This window comes from Semicossyphus pulcher, unplaced genomic scaffold, assembly GCF_022749685.1.
Source record: "Semicossyphus pulcher isolate SPU_LCO1_2020_fin unplaced genomic scaffold, fSemPul1.0.p SCAF_13, whole genome shotgun sequence".
NCBI classification, from domain to species: Eukaryota; Metazoa; Chordata; class Actinopteri; order Labriformes; family Labridae; genus Semicossyphus; species Semicossyphus pulcher.
In genome coordinates, this window is record NW_027211637.1 from 26,728,352 (window position 1) to 26,745,863 (window position 17,512).

A 17,512-nucleotide genomic window follows, 5' to 3' on the forward strand; every position below is an offset into this window, starting at 1 on the left:
CGTGCTCACATGTTTAAATGTCAGGTAAAGTGTGGAAGGAAAGAAAAGTGTGTGTGTGCTCCAGCAGGGCCCAGAGATGGCCCACCTCTCAGCATCAGCAGCACCACCACCCTCTGTTAGCTATAAATAACCTGGGTGGCACAGCGGGGGACGTTGTGACAGCGTTTGATAATGAAGGAGAACAATGAGGGCAGGGAGGAGGAAAGAAATCGTGAGACAAGGTAGAATGAAAGAGAGAGAGAGAAAGATGAAGGGCACTTGCCGGCTGGCTGGCTGGCTGAGGGAGAGGATGAGAGGAAGAGTGATGAAGGAAAGAGGGACAGCTGGAGGAGCGTGTGACTTAGACGGAGCAAAGAGAGACACGGAGAGAAGAAGAGAGACGGAGTGCAAGGTCATCCTTTCACACTTCTAATGAAGTGACACAGCATTGCAGGGAGGGTGGGAAGCAGCCGATAGCCATCAATGCAGCTGACATACTAAGTAGGAAGAAGAGGCGAGGACGACAAGGGTAGAGGAGGACACACGGAGAGAGAGGAGGTGAGGAGATGAGAGGAGAGGGGAAACATGATAGGACAGAAAAAGAGATGAAAAGAGAAGAAGCGACGAGAGGAGAGGAGAGGAGGAGCAGCTGCAGGGGAGCGTGGCAGCGCAGCAGCCCCAGAGACAGACGACGTGCGAGGCTGTCAGTGTGAGGTGATAGATTGCCGTCCTCTCTGCTTATCTCTGCTTTTAACACACTCGACAACCGGCTGGACGGAGCTCACAGGTTAGGAGGCGCGGTGGGCGAATGTGGCGTGAAGGAGTTATTCGGACAACAGTGTCCATAACCGAGAGAGACAAGCAGAGGTGACAAACAGATTTACTGTAATCTGCAATTTATGTTTCCCACTCAGCATCTGTGACTCACTCACAGCTGTGTTTTGTATAATTTTTTTATTCTTCTCCGGGAGAAAAGAACTACTGAAAAGTTGCTCAGACACCTGCTGAGAGAATAAAAATATAACAATGTCAAATGGAATCAAATCCCCTGTAATAGCTCCTCACTTCAACCAAGACTACCGCTGAGATACTTAGAGGGAGGCATTACAGAAATAATATCTGAACAACTATAAGGCAAAATCTCAGCGCTCTCTTTTATCAACAGTTACAGGATAAAACTACACAACTAGTAAGACTGGCCCTGACTTCCTTGCTGAGTTATTTTTATTTATTTTTCATTAACAATGTTAACCTCAGTCCTATCATGCTATTACGGGGAGCTAATGCCATGATGGTAGAAAAACAATACAGTTTGGCTCTATGCCTTTGGAGGACGCTATCCGCTTCTCCAATGTTCCCTGGAAAACCTCCAGGAGGCCAGGGAGCATGCTAAACTACACTTCCTCAATCCAGGACCCCCGCCTCCGATGTCTCCTTCAAAATCGTCAGGTTTGAAATGTAGACTGTAGACCTAATGATTTTTTAGACCATCCACCGGTATGTTCTTGTCATATTTCTTATACTGATTTTGTACCGCTTCCAGCTTCTCTCACTGGGTTACTTTCAGAGGGAGGTGCGCAATGCATGCTGGGTGTTGTAGGAATGTAGAATGGGCGAAACCACGAGCTGTTTGTACAACTTCCTTCACAGCTATGGCGCCAATTTCAAATATTATTGCTTCCATCGATTACAGAAAACACCAGCTTTGACTGACAGCGCTCTTTCCAGGGGTAAATAGCGCCTGCACTCAGCAACCTGCTTGCTAACAACAATGCTAACAGCAAAAGTGGTGAATGTGTCGAAAAAAGTCTGCAAGGAGACTGAACACTATTTAAATTATAATTTACACAGTATAACACAGTCCCTCCCCAGTTTTGGTCTTCTGAACCGTAGTTGTGAGATTGTTTGTTAGCTTTAGCCAGGCCTATAGATGCTAGTTAGCTAGCTAGCTTTCTGCGACTACCCCACCAATAAAAACATGGCCATTAATACTCTTTTCATTGACTGACGTTTGGTAGACTATTAATAGGCAGCGCTTAAAAATAATCTTATTTTTGTGCACATCATCAGTGTGAGCTACATTCCTACACAAGCACATATGCTAACATGTATCAGTCAGTTAGGTGATGACTCTGTGGCATTGCATGACACAGATTCCAGAGAGGTTTGTACTGAGTCTGCTTCCCGCATTTACTGAATCCTTTATTTCCACTTATTCCGCAGATGAAACAAGCTTTTGATGTTGAGCTCATAACTGCTAGTCATCTGAATGAGAAGTGATGCTGGTGAATATTATTAGTATTCAGCATGTCGACTCTTCTGTTTTGCTCTCCAGGGGTTGGGGAGGATCGAAGCAGACAGACAGACGCAGACACACACACACGCACACGCACTGAAATGCTATCAACTACTTTGGGGATGTTGCCCTGCATGTTCAAGGATACCACTCGATAGTCACACCTGGCAGAGTAACTGGATTGGGATTTAGCGTGGCCACACACTCATTCAGCCTTTTCCCATAAATTGGTATATTTGACAGACTCTACGTGTTTTGTGTGTGTGATTCTTGACATTAAATCACGCCTCCATTTTTTATATGAGCAACAGTAAATTAGAATTATATCCTATCTCCAACCCATGACAACATAGGTTGTTTGTTCCTCCCATTTCAGACAACCCAAAGGCACCATGTCCTTATACTAACACGTTCATACCAGACAAACCCAGACTACTTAAGTAAGGTCTAGTAAAAGGTTCAAAGAAGATAAAAGGGATCAATTTGAAAAAGTAGGTTGGTAAACATAGTCTTTTTCTGGACTTAAACTGGGATATCCTGGGCAGTGTTGGGTAACATTACTTTAAAAGTAACTCGTTACATTACTGCGTTACCTACTGAGAAAAGTAACAAGTTAAATTACTTTTACATTACCAAAAATGAACCCCCCTTTGCGACTCGTTACACATGTCTGTTATATTATCAGGACGCCGTGTAGCCTACTGTACATCTACCTTTGAATGTCATTGCATAGCCTCGTTTATGGCCCATAATCTGTAACTCTGCAGCCTGACAATTTAACCTTTCTTTATAACAATCTGCGATGAACTGGGCAGAGGCATACAGTATTAGGCACAGCTGTTTCAATGAAAACATTACAACACGGGCTCTTAGTCCCACCAGTGTTGTGGAGCTGCAGATAGCAGCTGCAGATGCTACTTCAGAATTCGAGCTCTCTACAGCTGACAAGCTCTTATCCTCCAGACATAACTTATATTTCACCGTCATGTTGCTCTCGTCCCTTTCACCCAAAAATAATGTGAATATTTACACAAACACTGTCCTGGCTGCCATCTCGCTAGTTGAGTTAGCTAGCTATGCATGCGCACTGACACAACTGTATTTTCACCTTCTGTTGGTACGCAGCTACAGAAACAGTGCTTCGGGGATTTTCTGTTTTTTTTGTGATGACAAACGGAAAAGGAATAACCAGTAAGGGATTACTTTTTATGAAAAAGAAACAAAGTAATGGATTACTTGACTTGGTAACGTGTTATGTTACTTGTACTAATCCGAGTACTCTAACGGATTACTTTGTAACACGTTACCCCCAACACTGCTCCTGGGTCTTGTTTTTGTTTGACCCATCCATAACCCCCATCCATGACCCCAAATAGACTATTTCACTCTTTATGTTACATCACCTGACTTCCGCCTTTTCTCTCCTGACAATCTTGCCACCATATTTTGGTGTTAAATCTTAAAATGTTTCAATATTTCAATCTTGTCCATCCTGATAGATCTACACATATCTGTCATTTCATCGTATATTCTGTTTAACATAAACATTTTCTTAGTTTATACCACATTTGCTATAAAGATCAAGCAGTATCCACTGTTAAATACACAGCAGCTGACATCAAACAGGCCCTTTCACACTATAGCGTTTGGTGGAAAAGATATATTTGACCTTTATCTCGTTGTTAGCCTAAATGTCACCTCGAGCTACATTTGAAGTCAGACATCCAGGACATCACAAGACCTATGTTGTGTGAGCTCCACTTGTTCCCATGTGTCTGGCTGATGCCGTTCGAGGGCCAAGCACATGGTGATGGGAGACGGTAAGAACAAAGGAGGGATGATATCAAACAGAATGCAGGGCAGATTTGGCTCCAGTAGCATTTCCTACTCTGAATAACAAAGAGGCCCTGTGTGCTTGGCACAGTGGGAAAGAGAGAATACAGATCGACCAAGGGAGAGAGAGACAGACTGTGAATGAGAGAGAAAAATTGGGAGAGTAGTATTTGCTCAGCGAGGCCGTGCTCCACAATCTGGGCTGTCGCTCTCTCTCCCGTCCTCACACCTGCCTGCGTGTGTTGTGGCGAAGCTGAGAATCGTGGGATGTGCGAGGCTATTGTAAACACAAACATGCATACAGGCATCCACAGGGACGCACACACAAACTTACACACATGCATGCAACCTTCCGTGTTCATTTGCATAGGTACCGACATAATGCACTGGCTCTCGCAATCACATGAGAAAAAACTATAATTACAGACGCATGCGAGCACCAGCCGCCCATTCAGTATTCAAATGGAATCTCCATAAGGCTTTCGGAGGCTTTTCAACTCGCCTTTTTCTCTCGCCCGCACATATATAGATCACACTTACTGCATATGTATAGATCTTCTTCAGTGTCAGACGTACACAGCTTTCTTCCAGCGTGTGAAAGAACTTTCTGCTCCTTCTAGTCTTCATGTTTTTTCCTTCTCGCACTCCCACTCCATCGCCGGCTCACCCCAAACATATTTCATTAGCTCCCTGCTTCATATTCGATCCATGCTGCTGCCATGTTAAACTGTGCTTTTGTTTAGTAGATGTAATGACAATAGCATCCGCCATATTAATGATGTGCTGAGATTGACCCAGTGCGAGGCAGCGCAGTGGAACTGATGAAAAGACCTGGCTCACTGACTTTCTCTTCTCCAGGAGCAGTATGCAGAGTGCGCGTGTACGTGTGTGTCTTCCTGTGGGGTGCTGTATCATTACTGACATTCCTGGTATACATAACAGCAGGTTTTCATCTCAAGATTTATCTTCAGACGCGTGTATTCACCTCTGCTGGAGAACCTCAAAAACATGCGCGTTGCATCACCTCCGGATGTTCGCAGCATCTTCCAACTGTCCTTGTGCTTCCCGTGTTTCTGAAGATCCATCGCGTGGATTTCTGCCAGATCACATGTTTGAGTCATGTTGCGTATGTGTGTGTGACTGCTTCTATATTTAGACCAATAATCCTGCCATTTTGGTACTTGCTGGGTAGCAGTGCCGGCGGCAAAAGCAGTGATGGAGAGAAAAAGGTCAAAGCTGTTTCTGGAGATTCAGCTGAGCCGCCTTCTAGACGCGTCCTCGCCTTTTTGCTTCGCCTTTTTGCTTGTTTTCCTCTGACTGCGTCATATGAAATGCCCCCTGAAATGTCTCACAACACCTCCCTGCATTTAATATTGCATCAAAAGCTGAAGATTTCAAACTGAATACCATATCCTCCTGTCCACTGCTGTAACAAAGCAGGTCTGGCTATGTGCTACGTAACATCTGCCTAAGATTTACAAGCCAAAGCAGAGAGGGGGCTTTGATCTTTATCTTTTAAACCCTACTTTACATACAACCAGATACACTGTGCCTACAGTAATACTCCAACACCATAACACGTCCAGGAGAGGCTCTAATCAAACAGGTAGAAGGAGTATTCATGTGTGAATGGCAGCTGGAGCAGAGCTAAACCACTGGTGCTTTTGCCAGCTCATGCAAATTCAGAGCGCTGGATCTGCATGAGTGTTTGCTCTGGCTTCGTCCCCACCGACTGGAGCCGGTGTCTTTCTCTCTCCGTCACTCATTCATTACCAGCCACTCCTTTTCTCTCTCTTTCTCCGCCTATGTTTCTTTTTTTTCAGGATGCAGAACGCGAACTGGCCTCCCGTGTTTCTTGACACCTTGAGCGGTCCCGTAATTTATGTGCGTTTGTGCGCGCCGCGCTGCAGTTTTTGGAGTTCAAACCAACCGAGGGATACAGAAGCGTGGCTGACACTGTGCCCCTCATGAGGCCGTGAGCGTCATCCGCTCTCTTTGTTGTCGGTTTATCAACACAATGCAGCGCTCTGGGATAAATGGCGACAACTACTCCAGTATCGAATGGGGTCTTTCTGGGGTCTGGATTATCAACATTTTTATGAGGCCCTTTTTCATTCCCTTTGTGGCGTATTGTGCCGCCACGGCCGCTGGCACCCAGCAGTCGAGCGAGCACTCATCACACACGGTTGAGAATCAGTGACTGCATTATGTCGGTAGCTTTGGTCAGCGGCCAGTACGCAGAGCCCGGGCTGTAATGTATTATTCATGGGGAACAATCAAGATTTAACATCTGAAAGGGTTTTGAAGTGATACCTGTGGTGTAGCCTTAGTTCTGCCTGAAAAGCTTTTTGAACACACAGAAAAAAAGAGGAAAAGCTCACCCTAAAAAATTGAAGTGGATACGTTTTTATCATGTCTTAATTAAATCCCAAGAAAGGGGCAGGTGTTGACTTTGTAATGGAGCTCAATGGTTTTGTAGGGTTTTATGACTGTAGCGTACAGGAGTACATAATAGACCCTAACAGAATTAATGGCGTTCCCAGTGAAATAGTGGCCCTCTAATTGCCAACTCTTTATAAGGATGAGTGTGAAATTCTCGCTAGCATGACCAACCGAGGGATACTGAGCTGGCTTGTAAAACAGACTCGTCTTTCATGGACAGACACACAGTCCTCCCCCTATAGAGGCGTTCAGCCATGTGCTGCTGTCACTCTCCAACACACCCTTGGCTCTTTAGCAAACATTAAACCCCCTCAGCCTCCGCTCCTCGTTCTCCATCCTTCCTCCCTCACCCAGCTCCATGTATGGAACGGCAACATTACAGCTCACAGATTATCAGAAAAGAAAAGAACACCTCTTTTTTTCAAGCCTGGCAATTTCTTCCAGGTGCTCAGCTGTGAAATTTGAAATCCATGCATGGATTCTTCCTGCTTTTTTTAACCTTTTTTTTTTTGTATGAGGCCTCTTCTCAACCTGTTCCCCCTCCAAGCGCCCCCACCCTTCTTTCCCCCTAGAGTTTCTCCTTCCTCCTCCTCCCCTTTCCCCCCCAACAAAACCTTTGTTTGGCTGCTGTGGTTAGATTGGGAGGAAATGGGTTGAGTGGTTATCAAGACAGGAGGAAATAGGATTCATTCACACCTCGTCCTGGCTTAGATTAGCTGACATGCTACTGGCACATCATTATGCAGGACTTTGGTGTGCATGACACGCTGATTTCATGTGTTAATGGCCATGGAACACATAATGGCTTATAGCCAGGCCTTCCACTGTGCACTGTAGGTGCTCCAGCTTGTGCTGACAGCAGCAGTGTTGGTGGAGAGCCTTTTGTTTCCCAGTTTTATTGTTTACATCCTCCACAACAAGCAGATTGGACTGGCTTGTGTCCAGGCCACTCATTCAAACTCTTGAGTATGTGTGCATGTTCTTGCATGCTTTTCCTGATGTTTTTTTCTCCCCAAAAGCCCACTTCTGATTTAAACCCCCCTCTTTGGAGCTTATTGGAAAATGCTTGCTTCTTTTTCTCATAGAAGAGGAACAGAAATCTGTTGGGGACAGAAGTCTGCCAAAGGTTTAGGCTGAAAGAACACGACTGAAGGGCAAACAAAGTCAAAAGGCACTGGGACAAAAGATTAGTGCTTTGTGTCTACTTCGTCCGCGCCCCTCCTTCCTTTCCATTATTTTTGTAGTTTGCTGTCAGGGCTGAGTAGAGAAGGCGACTTTTTTTGGGCGACTTCCACTACCTCAGTAATCATTGCCTCGCCATCCCTTGACCCTGCGCTGGCCTCGGGGCAGTCTGGTTAGCTTGCAGCTGCCAGAGAGCGAACAAGACCAGGGGTTTGACCATTGACCCTTATCACTGTGTTTCTCACCAATCTGTCCGTCAGAGACACTCGGACAAAGAGTCCAAACTGCCCGACGCTACAACACAGAGGCAGCTTTCAATTCAGTTAGCAACGCTGTTAAGTCTCAAAGTCTTTTTATTCCTTCTGAAGTCTTTTCCCACAATCCTGTTTTTCACACAGCTGAGGTTCAGAAAGTGTAATACTGCTTATTCTCCACTTTTACCTCCCAAAGGGTATTACAGATATCTTTCTCTTTTTCCTGAATGTTCCATTATTCCCCTGCCGTATCCACGGTTGAGTTTTGAGCCATTGAAATGGGAGTTAAGAACCATATATTTTACCTAAGTTAGGCCTTAAAATGAGGTGAAATGAAGTTTGTTTTTATGCAGCACAACTGAGGATACAGGAGACGCCATATTTGCAGGCAACCGCAAAGTGTTTATGGGAGAGCAGTGATCTGATCAACCGCTGCGTTCCTTCCAGAAGTACCCAAGACTTCAAGTCCCAGGGGCTTTTTTTTCAGGGGATAAGAAAGTGCTTCAAGACCTGTGGGGATTAGATAAAGTCTGCTGACGTGTAAAAGACTTTAACCAATCAGGTAAGTTTAGTGCTGCATGCTGCAGCTCCCACCCCAAAGCCTCTGCGCTTTAAAGGAACTTCATTAATACCTTCGTCCATGCAGTGAGTACCTCCGAAAGTCCCTTGGGAAAGTCTCTGCGCTGATAAAGCAGCTTTTCTGTCATGGACGAGAAAATTGTGACGCCATGTGCCAACATATAGACCACACATCTGCATCCTGCTCCACCCTCACCTGATCCCATCATCAGAGAGGAGCTGTGGCCACAGCTCGCTATCATCTATCTGGTTTTTGACGGATCCCAAAAACAGACAAACATCTCCAGGACAGCCTGCTATCAGTCAGGCAGCAGACACCGGCCTTGATAGATCTGCCGTCATGTTTTATCTGGGATGTAAGTGCGACAGGGGGGTCAGTTTGGCAGCCGGAGGGGTGAGGGCTGGCAAATCAATCGCACGGCTGAGTCCTTACCCACGTGCTGAGCAGTTGGTGGTGGTGGTGATGGGGGGGCGGCTGGAGCTGCAGCTTGGGCTTAGGGTCTTGTTGCTTCACTGACAGCTTCACTTGATATTGACACCTGGACAAATTAGGATAAATTCCCCTGTCAATACGCACATCCAATGTTATTGATGATGCCATTTAGCTTTTCATTCTCAAGAAACCACTTTCATCCATGACCCACTTGTCAAGCTCCCTTAATCTTACGCTTTGTGTGTGTGCGTATTTGGATATGTGTGTGTGTGTGTGCAAGTTTTCTTGAGTAGTTTAAAGTAAAGAAAGTAGCGGGGCTGCAGTGTGCTGATGCTTGCTGGCAGTTTACCTGTGTGTGCTCTCAGAGCCTCTGTGCTGCCGACAGCAGTGGCCCGATGCATAATGTTCCTCTATACATCCATCCTATTCTTATTCATTTGATATCTCAGGAATGTCTGGAGGGAATATTTGCAAATTTGGCAAAAACATCCTCTTGGATTTAAAGATAACAAGATGTGATTTTAGTCATCAAAGGTCAAGGGTCACTGTATTTTCTCTAAAAAAATTTTAGGCAATAACTCAAGAATTCATCTGCTTATTATGACACACACATGTCTAATAGGATGAAATAATGAAGAGATGACATGTTTTTACTCTCAAGGTCAAAGGTCAGTCTTATTATGGCATCATAATCCCCTGCAGTAACACTTCTTCTTGCCAGTATTCTAATCCGATATTTGCGGAAGCAATATCTCAGGGGTCTGTGGGGATTATCTTCAAACTTGGCACAAGTGTCCGACTGGACTCAGGGTCTAACTGATTAGTGATTGGTGGCTGAAGGTCGAGGCAACTGTGACCTCATATCTGTCGAGTTCTTGTCTCTGTGATATGACAGCAATGCTTGGACGAAATTGGTTTTTAAGAATTTTTTATCCTTCAGAGATAAAGAGGACGTCCACGATAGATTAGTGGATAATCTCCCCTCGTCTATCCCTCGATGACTTTTCTATAATGTTCATGTCTGTGAAGGTTCTCAGTCATAATGAGCTTAATCCAAAGGGTCACTGGACTTGGCTGAAGTTCTTGAAGACGTTTCACCTCTCGTCCGAAAGGCTTCTTCAGTTCTGGTGGACGGATCTAGAAATCAACGACTCTCCCTTGATTACAAGCTTAGAAGTTCATCTCATATATTGATTGAAAGAATTAATGTGTCCTTTAGTCTCTCTGTCCCTTACTACAATATTTTCAATGCCTCTCCCATAGTGGTTTATTTTCCATGTGATTATGTATCATGTGACCAAGTTATATTTATGTCCATGCTTTATGTGCCATGCTTCCTGCCTGAATCAGACGTGTTGGAAGCTTTATGCGGTTGTGTGTTGACTTACACGATCCATTTGTTTGGTTTAATGCATGTGTCTCTCAGCATAGTGGGGTCAGGGGTTACAGGGAGTTCAAGGGTTGCCTGAGTCTGTTCATCAAAGCGAAGGGTTCACTCAGCCGGTCAGTTAGAGACGCCCCTTCATTGAATCATGTTTTTATAGCATCCATCTGCTTGACCACTGCCAGTCAGCTGCGTCTTCCTCCTGATGACCGATATGAGTATCCGTCCCCCTTTCAGCGATGTTCTAGCAATGTTCTACATCCCTGAATGGCGAGCTCTGTTTGCTCCCCCTGTGGTAGCCCACCTAACAAAGGCACCTCATTTGCATGAGTCCCTGAGCAGGCATTGTTAATTGACTTAAGCCAGGATTAGTGTTAATCAGGTTTTGTGCCCTGGAACCATTGGCCAATCCTAACCTCATTATTTGATAGCAGCACACGTCCTGTCAGCCCCCATCAAGCTGTTAATTAATAGAAGCCTGTGCACCCAGGTCTCAGCCTGTACCCCCTCTTACCTCCCGATTCCACCCCCCCCCCTCTTCCCCCTCCTCCACCCTCACACCCAAGTCCCCTGCTGAATCAGCAAAGGTCAATTAAGGACGCCCGATACGGATTTATTTCAGCTGATACCGTCAGCTGATAATTACCTGGCTCTAATTTCCAACAATACAACCAATAATTTTACATTTCTCTGACTACATCTTTAGTTTATGGACACTTAAGGTAAAGAAAAGCCAAGTTATCATAATGGTACATATTTACAGCATGTAGGCTTATACTAATGTCACTGTGACTAGCTAATATCATGCATCCCTCAGGTCAGAACATAGTAATGCACTACGCAATATGTGAATCAGTGTCTCGGCCTGCAGACTGTGTTTGCAGTAAACACACCACTGTGCAGCTCGACGTCTGCTTCAGGTGAAACGGCCTCTAAATAGACTCAATAGTGTCAAGCCCGGCATGAATGGATTTGGAGACCCTATGGCGAGTTTGTTTGTGTCTGGCGTTGCGATCTTGTGTGTGTCTGCGCATCCCTCAGTACCAGCTACAAAAACCCACGGCTGTCTCCCACCCAGACTCCCCCGCAGGAGTCTCTCACTGGCCCTCTGACATAATATGAGATAATGAGGAGAAGGATACCTGATCCTTAGACTCTCTGACACCTCTGTCTCTGTCTGTCTGCAGTCGCCCGGAGTTTGCCATTAGCCAGCTGACTGCTCGCTCCCGCAGACGTGGCCTCTGGAGGACAAAAAAAAAAGTCACATTTCTACATTCAGTGTGCACTTCTGCTGCGCTGTTTAACAATGAGGAATTCTTGGTTAATTATGCACAAGATAAATGCATATTTGAGTGGCGTAGTTGGAGGGAGTGAGGCGGTGTTTTATAAAGGCAACTAATTATCATTGTTCTGAAATGAAATAGCTGAGCAGAATTAAAAATGTATGCGCCATATGTACCTTTATCTGCCCTGTTTGAGTGAGATACAACTCAGCTGCTCGGTTTTATTGCTGTCAAATATGTACATGTCATTTATACATGTTTGTCTTGGAATGCACAAAAGAAGTAAAACACTTAAGGTGGTCTCTGACCTGTCTGTGAAGGTTTTGGAAATGCCACTGGTCCAGTTGGTGGACGGCAGCTCAGTCTGTAGGGACCTCAGCTTGGGAGCCGGAGGGTGGCTGGTTCAAGTCCTGGTGCAGACCAAGTGTGGAATTGGGGCTGGTAGCTGGAGAGGTGTCAGTTCCCTTCCCGAGGTGTCCTTGAGCAAGGCATCGAATCCTCCAACTGCTCGGGGCGCATGTCCACGTTCAGCCCCCTCACACGCCGCCTCACATGTCTTCTTCTTCTTCTTCCGTACATCACCTTTATGGAACAGATCAGGAGAGGACACGAGGCCCCACGTCTGTGAAGAGAAAAGGCATTATATCATGTCCTGCTCATCGGGAACAAAAACCTCCAATAGAGCAATTGTTCAAACAAATCCTAGATTCTAAAAATGTCACACCTGCAGCACGCGGATACTTAAACAATAAGGAGGGGATGTATCTGAGGCAGAACCTCTTCTGGACCACAGCCTGGTCACATGTCCCTTTGAGTCTAAGTAGAAAAGAGATGTATGTAAGTTGAACTTTTTTGTTTTTCTGAATTAATTCCTTATCATTTCAATTAATTTCACTTTCACATTGCTGTTAGAACCTCACCCAAACAAACACAGGCCAAACATGAGCACAAGAGTCTGACGAGTTTCCAAAACAAAGAATTAATTTATCAAATATAAACAAAAAAAACAAAACCAATCAAGCAGCTGATTGGCCGGCAGAACTAATCAAAAAGAAGCTTATTTACCTGTTTTCATTCACAGTCTATCTTCCAATAGTGTTCGCTAAGTGATGAAAATAAACACAAAAAATAATTAGAAAAAAGGCCACGACTTGCAAATACAAACAGACGTGGTCAGTCTGTGTTCTGGTATTAAACACATCATCATCAGAAAACAGTTATTATTGATAAAGCTCGAGTTTCAGTCTCTAGTTTTTTGCCTTTATTTATCGGACAGCTGAAGATAGACAGGACATGTGGAGAGTGGGGGATGACATGCACCGAATGATCGGCAGATGGGGAGTCAAACCTGCTATCAGTGCATGGAGGACTGTCGCCTCTGTACGCCTCTGAGCTCCACCAGTGCCAGGTTTCAGTCTCTTTGAATTCAGTTCAACTTCTCTTTTCTTAGTTCCTATGCAAGAAAAGATACACACATACAGATGTGGGTACATGTGTATGTGGTTCACATTTGGATGTAGTAGCTCTGTGTGTGTGCATGCGCACTTTGTCACTTTGTGAGTGTGAGCCAAAGGAACAGTCCAGGAGCCATCCTGCCAGAATAATCAGCTCTATAATTAAGAGCTGTGAGTATGTCAACTGCCTTCATTCACCCCCCCTCCCCCCCTCACCCCCTCCTCTTTCTCTCTTTCTGTCTCTTTCACTCTCACTGTCTGTCTGCCTCTATAATGGCTCTGCATTTGTCTGTTTCCTCCCAGCGCCTATGCAGAATGCTCATGACATTTATTGTGAAAGTAATGGCAGTGCTTCACTTCTCCTAATTGTAGGCTTTAATTGCAATAATTATTTACAAGCCTAATTAGAGCCTAGAGAGTGTCAGGGAGACACGCGAGTGCTGGCTGAAGGAATCGCGACAGGGTTTGTCAGGAGCCGGGACGAAAAAGTAAAGCGAATAGAGTGGCAGTGTTTGGTCTATAATTGGAGGAGGCCATGTCTGCGAGTCTCGCCGGCTCTCTCACTTTTGCTGTCTCTTTTTGCGTCTGTCGATTGCCTTCCTCCTTAGTGCTGAGAGGGGGGCTGCAATCAGCAAGTGAAGAGAAGTGCAGCAGCTTTTGAAGCTGAGCCCACACATCAGGGGAGAGCAGCAGGCTCGGGCCCCGGCGCTGTGGTTAAGGTGTTTATTTAGAGGTCTCAGGCTCGCTCTGTAGACTGATCTTTCCTGTTTGATAGGAGGCTGACAGCTCACTTCACTACATCACCAGCTGCCTTTTAAAGTGTGTGCTTTTGCGCGCTCACACATGCACCTTCTGAGCATTTGTCGCCGAGTGCATTTGTTTCTGTGTGTTCTTGCCGGGTCCTTGGTTCATTTGCTGCAGTTTGGCAGAGCCCTCGGGAGGTCTTTTGTGTCTGTGTGTGTGTTTTAGTGTGTGATGCGGTCACGCTGCCAGGTCTGCAGCACTGCTCTTTGTCTGTCCTTCACAAGGCCGGTCGTCGTAAACAGGCTCCAGCAGGAGAGCTGCTGGTTTTGATGGCCGATGCTCGGCGGTTCGTCCCTCTCTCCTCTGTCTCCTCCCTCTTTCTCTCCGCTGTTTCTTCCCCCTGATTTCCTCCTTTTCTCCTCTTCTCTTCCCTTTTCTTCCCTCCTGTCAGTGCAGCGTCCGATGGGAGGACTCAATCCCACAATGCCATTCTCCTCTCCCCTGCGGCTCACTTTGACAGAGCTGTCAGCCTGAGCTGCAGTGATGGATGTAGTGTTGGGCATGCACGTTTGTGTGTGTCTGCATGTCTGTGTATGTGTGACTTTTTATGTCACTGCAAACATGAATGTGTTATTTGATGGTGTTTTGGACTCTTGCTGAGCAGAATAGTTCTATTTACACTGATACACAGTCTCTCACTTACAGTTGTGTGTGCGCCTCAGATCCTGTTTACCCCTGCGCCTCTTTTAGAGCAAATATTTTGACTTTTTTCACATATTTTTAGTCGTAAATGATCACATTTGGGCTACAAGGTTTTATGAATCCCATTCTCCTTCTGATTTAAAGTGGTAATCTCAGCTCTGTTCTCTTTGGCGGCACCTGTGGCGATGAACAGTAATTGCGGGAACACACTTCCCAGATATCCAGACAGTGTTGCATGTGTGACGTCCACGGTTGGCTCCGTTTGTAACTCTTGATTTTCCTGGCTGACGGTCGCTTTCCGACTGTTTGCTTCATCTGAGCGTTGAATTTCTTTCTTTTTCTTTGGATTTTCACTTATTTCTGAAGTTGTATCTGTAGTCATCCATCTTTTCTTTGTTTGTTCAGCCATAGTAGATTACTGTTTACTCGTAACACTTGCAGAGACCGGAAAAGCAGCCGCTTAGCTCCGCCTACCCTCTCTGGCAGACCAACCACTGCTGGCTGATGGAAAACGCGTCACTAACTGGGCGCCGCTTGTGATTTTTTCCACAAGTCACCACAGACACCCTGTCTGTAATACTGCAAATGCAAAGGCTTTCATCAGTGGGCCATAGGCTCAATCACCATTGTGTTACCTCATTCTGTGATAGATAGAGACTTAACAGACATTTATTTAAAGGAAAATCTACTTTAAGGATCGAAAAGAAAAATAATCGGCAAATGTTTTGACACGAGATTAATCTTTTCAATGATATTCAATCAAAACGTCAAACATTCGCTGCTTCCAGCTTCACAGATTTTAGGATTTGCTGCTTTTTTGTCTTTTATAAATGAAAGTTTTGAGCTGTCGGTTTGACAGAACTTCTGACTCTTCCTGACATTTTATAAGCCAAGCGATTATAAAAAATAATCGGCAGATAATCAATAACAAAATGAATCGTTAGTTGCCCTAAAAAAAGTAGATTACATGACAAATATTATAGGAAACGTCTGCTATCACTCAGTGAAGCTGATCTGCTGGAACACTCACACAGACACACACTCGCTCTCACAGACAGACATTTATCTGCGTCTGCTCGTACATATGCAGACACACATTCAGCGAACGGGAGAAGATGAATGTGCAGGCGTGGATAACCTATCTCTAATGCAATATTTGAGGGAAAATATTAGAAAGAGCAGAGGCCAGATAAGGCCAGTGATTTAAACAGTGCGTCTGCAGACAGCCTGTTGAAATATTACCCTTCTTGCTGACTTGTAAATCGGATATTTGGAGCCAGAAGGATCACATGGAGGTAATAGATAGGGCCCGCAGAGTGACGGATGGGCCTGTGCGGGGGGATTTGGGATGGAAAAACGACACGACAAATTTGCGGCGGACAAAATACTGTTACCTACACCCTGAATGGAGGCGGCATCCAGAGCTATTGAAAGTTCATATGTGGAACCAAGAGCGCTGTATCCCTTAGAGGCGAAAAACGCTTATTTATTTCACATTTTCCAAAGGCAACTGGGGAGCAGTTAATTTGGCTGCACAGAAGCAGCTGTCTGAGAGTCGTGGGATGAGAGAGAGAGAGGGAGAAAGAGGCAGAGGGGGGAGAGAGAGGAGAGAGTGAGACACAAAGGCAGTTTGGGCTCATTATGTTGATTTTTCCTCTTCTGCCAAACAGAAACACCCAGGCACTTTTTAGACACACCGCTGGAGATCAGTCGCTGCGTTCGCTCTCCTCCTCACCCCGCTGTTTCTTAAAGGCAAATCTAATAATTTCCCCTCTACTGCAGGGGCGTGTTTGCCTATAGCCTCTGTCTCTGTATATTTCTTATGGAATCAAATTGGATTAAATCGCATGCGCTATTATCGGGTCTGAGGAGGCCTCTCAGCCTCAGTCAGACTTGTAGACTCTCATTAATGTAGCAAGAATGAAGTCCAGGTAAGGAGTGTGCATGTTTTGCATGCAAACACAGCACATATGCACGCACGTATTCTTCACACACAAACACACACACACATCTGTGCACGCATATGCATCCAGTGTGGGATTAGATGAAGTGTCCCTCACCACCTGAGCCTAGTTATCAATGCCCCTCCCCCCTATCGGTCTCTCTTTCTCATGTACACACACTAAAATGTATCCAGACGCACACAAACACATTCTCACAAACACACACATGCTTACACTTATGCACAAGCCCTGAGAGCAGTGGGGTGTAACCAAACCCTTCATTTGTATGTACATCATGTACACTGGGAGAAGCGCTGAGACAAAGAGAACAAACATGCACACACACACACACACGCTCACAAAAATACCCCTCACACACACACACACGCAGACGTGCACCGTGGAGTCCCTCTGTGGATCAGAAATCATTTCTGTCTGCCTTCCCCTCCAAATCAATACCCCCGTTGGTCGACAGACAGCCGTAAGTGTGCCAGGGAGGCTGCCTAGCCTTCACACCCTCCCCGAACACACACACACACACACACACACACACTCATGCCTGTTGATGTGTGATGGCCTCTGCTGCTTCCTTATTAACTCCTCACATGCTGACTGAAGCATACACCTCATTACTGGCTGCATTGATAGTCTGGGATCCCGCTGAGAGACACACACAGACATGTTGGACTGAGACAGACAAGGAAGAGATGCATAGAAGACAAAGAGGCACAGTGAAGTGACAACAGCAGCAGCAATGTTACACACTGATAGGCAGTGCAGACAGGGGGGCCCACAGCGGGAAGATTGACGTGAATAAAAATAGTAATGAGTGAGACATGTCTGCAGACGGACATTGTGACCATGACCTGGAGATACAGAGGAATAGACAGGAAGAAACGGCAGGTGTTAAGTGAAGGCGTAACTAACAGTAACAGGTTGTTACTGCAGTCTGCACTTTAAGTATCACTCACAGAAACAAACTCACTTATGTGAATTCTGCTGCA

General features: G+C 45.4%; 1 protein-coding gene across 1 annotated transcript in view; it reads left to right on the top strand.

The window, feature by feature from the left end:
• plxna2 (plexin A2) overlaps nucleotides 1-17,512 on the top strand; it is a 194,306-nt gene that overhangs the window by 59,229 nt on the left and 117,565 nt on the right. The gene's annotated exons all lie outside the window — the stretch shown is intronic.